Here is a 4,751-nt window from a genome sequence, read left to right as displayed (position 1 = left end):
TATTTATTGATCCAGCTGTAAGGATTTTTTTTTTTTTTTTAACAGAGAGGTGTAATTCATAATGAAGGCTGTAGTCATCATCAGTAAGTGCTTCAAGTCATCTTCATTCCAGCAAGCCAGATTCTGTCATTTGCATGTCACTATTAGTTAATGAGACTTCCTCTAATTCTGAAGCCATGTTCTTTTTCACATAGTCAAGCTTCCTGGATTTTTTGCACAGTGTACAGATTGAATAATGTCTTCAGTGCTGCTTGGACTTCTTCCTTCACTACCTTCAGTTCTTGATGATAATATAGTACCCCTTGAAATGGTTGAACATTGATCAGTTATTTGTGGTACAGTGACGCTGTGTGTTCTTTCCATCTTCTTTTGATATTTCCAGCATCAATTCAATATTTTATCCATTGTTGTTGTGGGTAAGTGCTGTAGACTGAGTTTGGATTCATAGTGACCTCATATAAGGTTTCTGAGGTGGTAAATCTTTGCAGGAGCAGAAATCCCCTTTCTCCAGCAGAGCAGATGGTGGACTCGAGCTGCTTAACCTACAGAGTTACCATGTTCTCATTTTGCCCATTGTTGTTGTTGTTGTTAAGTGCCATTGAGTCGATTCTGACCCATAGCAACCCTATATAGGGTTTCCAAGGAGCAGCTGGTGAGCTTGAACTGCCAACTTTGTCATTCAAACGGCTTTGCAGTCTGGTGCATTAACCCACAGCACCACACCAGGATTCCATTTTGCCCACAGAATCCTTCAATATTTCAAGCCCAAGACTGAATTTTTCTTCAGTTCTTTCAGTTTGAGAAATGTTGAACGTGTTCTTCCCTGTTGGTTTTCTAACCCTAAGTCTTTGCACATTTCATTATTATTATATTATAATATGATTAGTTTTCTTGAGCTGTCATTTGAAATTTTGTTCAGCTCTTTCAGTGTTTGCTTCTCTAAGCTCAAGAACAAGCTTCAGTCTTCTATGACATCAGCTTTGGTATTTTCTTTTTTTCCTGTCTTTTCAAGAAACTTTTGTTTGCTTAATGTATGATGTTCTTGATGTCATTCCACAACTCTTCTGGTCTTTGGTCATTAGTGTCTAATGCATCAAATCTGCTCTTGAGATGGTGGGATATGCTCAAGGTCATATTTTGGCTCTCGTGGGTTTAATTTTCTTTAGCTTTAGCCTGAAGTTTCCTATGAATGAGCAATTGATAGTGTGTTTCACAGTTGACCCCTGGCCTTGCTTTAGTTGATGATACTGAATGCCACTGTCTATTCCCATATATATAACAAAGTTGATGTGAGTGTATTCTGTCTGGTGAGGTCCAGGTATATATAGTTACCTTTAATGTTGTTGAAAAAAACTATTTGCAGTGAATAAGTCACTTTTCTTGCAGTATTGATCCTTCCTCTTTGTTTGCAACTTTCATATTCCTATCACCAGTAATTATCAGTGCATCTTGATTGCATGCTTGATCAGTTTCAGACTGAAAACAATTGATGGAATTCTTTAATGTCATCATCACTGGCTTGAGTGGTAGATTTGGATAATAGTGGTATTAACTGGTCTTCCTTGTATGTATATGCATATTACCATATTACAGTGCTTCAAGAAAGATCATGAAATATTTTTTTTTTTTTTGATGATGGGTGAGACACAATTCCTCTTCAATTTGTCATTCCTGGTATAATAAATCATATGACTGTCTGAATCAAAAAGTTCCTTTCAGCTCACTTATGTCTAGGATATTGATCTTTAAGTTTTCCATTTCATTTTTGACAACTTCTAATTTTTCTAGATTCATACTGCATACTTTCCAAGTCCCTATTATTAGTGGGTATTTGCAGTGGTTTCTTTTCAGTTTGAGTTATGTTCCATCAACAAATGAAGCTTTTTAACTCTATCCATATCATTTATAACAACTTTTGAGGAGGCAGCTCTTCCCCAGTCACATTTTGAGTGCCTTCCAACCTGAGAAGCTCATCTTCCAGCACTATATTTGAAATTATTTTACTGCTATTCATAGTTTTCGGTGAGAAAATATTCAGTCCTTGTGTAACACTGTGAATTAATGTGCTTGATTGCAAGCTCAGTTTGACTCACGAGATCAGCAATTCAAGCTCACTAGCCACTAGTCAGAAACCTTATAGACGGTTGCTATGAGTCAGAATTGACTTGACAGCACTTAACAACAACTAATATTCAGAAGTCGTCTATTTCTACTTCTTCCTAGTTTGTCTTAGTCTGGAAGATCATTGAAACTTGTCCACCATGGGTGACCCTGCTGGTATTTAAAATACTGTTGGAATAGCTTTGAGTGTCACAGCAACACATTAGCCAAGTGGTGGAAGTAAATATTAGCTATTTTTCTATCTCACAATATGGGGTAAAAAGTTATTTCTCCATTTCTTGGTTTAAAAGAAGCACCAAACTACTATGTCAATCTTATTTGTATATCATGTAGGGAGTGGAAGACCACTTTGTCAATGTGAACTATTCTTAGTAATACAATTGAATATTTCATCTAGGCTAGATAAACATTATTATCCTCATTATATAAGGATCAAAGTGAAGCAGGAAGCTAAAGTAACCTGTCAAAGATTATCAGAGTTTGAGATTAAAATGTTGGCTTTCTTAGCTCTCAGGAATACTGTTAGACAAAGGTTCTCTGAAGCAAATAATCCCCATCCATTCAAATCATTTCAAACATTCCAAATGATTACAACTCAGTCAATTCTCTTTTCCCCCAGTTCAGTTCACATCTTTGAATTATGGACTTAGATAAAAGACTGCATGTTTATGAGATTGTGACATTGATTACTCAAGGTAGATCAGAGCCAAGGGTGGGAAGCATAGGATTCCCTTTCCAGAAAACTACAAGATGACCAGAAAGAAGTCAGCAATTAAATCTCATAGAACTTAAATTAATATTGAAAACCAAAAGGGAATCCTCCCATACTAAGATAGAAATAAACAGCACCAATCAAATAACTACTTATTCAGAATTAGATGCTCCTTAATGTTCACAACTTCGTTTCCAGTCCACAAAAGTATGCAAAGCATTTTACATCCTCATCACAAATCTCCTGTGCTTTGCCTTGTACTTTGATATAAACATCATAAACTCTTGACATTTTTGTCCTGTTTTCTCTCTCTTAAAGACATTACAAATAAATAATAATTTTTGACTTTAGTTTGTAAAATATCAAGAGGAACTGTGTTAGTTAATCTCTGAAAATATTTATGGGTTTAGGAGAAGTTCAGGTTGGAATGTTGAGATAAATTTGCTATGCAGATCAATACCATGACAATTTATAAGATTCTACCACTTCATTTTCATGATCCTCATGTAAAATATGCAATAACTAGGAGAAGGATTCAGAAAAAGACTGTATCTATATTTTATCCAATAGGGTTACATTGTGGGGAATTGTATTTTATAATGGTGCAGTTAAATTAATGAACAACATGGCTATTGTAAAGAAGCAATTCTTGTAAATCAAATTCTCCTTCTGAGCAGAACGGGCTAAATATTATATACAAACATATTACAGTGCTAAATCTTTCACTACGACACAGTTTTAATTCCCATGTAAAACTCAATCCAGGGAAAAGTTTATTTTATTAAGCATACCAGCAAGCTAATTTTCACTAGGTATGGCTGAAGATTAACCAACAAACTCTCAACCAAACCATGTAGGTAATACACCAAATGTCTAGCTTCTCCTGTACTGTGGCTGTGTGGGATGAAACAGTGCCTGATGTAAGAATAATAGCCACGGCTGAGGATGGAAATAGAGAATGCTGGTGAGAGAGAGCAACTAGGGGAAAGAACTGGTACTGAGGAAAGAGGCTTTAGGTTCAGTTGTTGTTGTCTTTAAGTGCCATCAAGTCGGTTCCGACCCATAGCAACCCTGCATAGGGTTTGCGATTCAAACCAGTTTTGCAATTCAGCACATTAACTCACAGCGCCATACCAGGTTGTTATTGTTGTTGTTGTTATGTGCCATGGAGTCGGTTCCGACTCATAGCAACCCTGCACAGGGTTTCCGAGACTGTTAAACTTTACGGGAGCAGAACTCCTCATCTTTCTCCCGTGGAGCAGCTGGTAGTTTCAAACTGCTGACCTTGAGGTTCGCAGCCCAATTCATACCAGGTTAGGTGCTGTCAAGTTGGTTCTGTGACCTTATGCATAACAGAATGAAACACTGCCTGGTCCAAAGCCATCCTCACAATTGTTGTTACATTTGTGCTCGTTGCTGGTGCCACTGCGTCAATCCATCTCCTTGAGGGGAAGCAGGAGAAATAGACCACTAAATCCAAAACCCTCTCTGTTGTCTACAACGGAAAACAGTCAAAAACTCTAAATTTGTATGTGATTTTACAATATTATCTGTAAGGCAAACAATGAGGGGACATTTGGAGGATTCTATGACATTTGGAAAGCATATTAATTTTCCTAATTAAAACCAGAAAATTATGAAATAGCCCAAATTACAAAAGTTAGTTCTAAAATTATAGCTTAATTTATATATTGACCTTTAAAATTATTATTACTTTATTCTTTTTTGAATATTAGCATTATGACATCAACACTATCATACAAGAACACTATTATTGTTATGTGCCGTCGAGTTGTTCAACTTATAGTCATTTTTGAAGTAATGAGTCTGAGTTGCTGACCTTGGGGTTCTTCTGACTAATAGACCAGAGCTTACCCTACAGCATTTCAGTAGTACCCAAGAACACTAGAATCATTAA

This window comes from Chrysochloris asiatica, unplaced genomic scaffold, assembly GCF_000296735.1.
Source record: "Chrysochloris asiatica unplaced genomic scaffold, ChrAsi1.0 scaffold00011, whole genome shotgun sequence".
In the NCBI taxonomy this organism is placed as follows: domain Eukaryota; kingdom Metazoa; phylum Chordata; class Mammalia; order Afrosoricida; family Chrysochloridae; genus Chrysochloris; species Chrysochloris asiatica.
Note: the sequence above shows the minus strand (reverse complement) of the source record.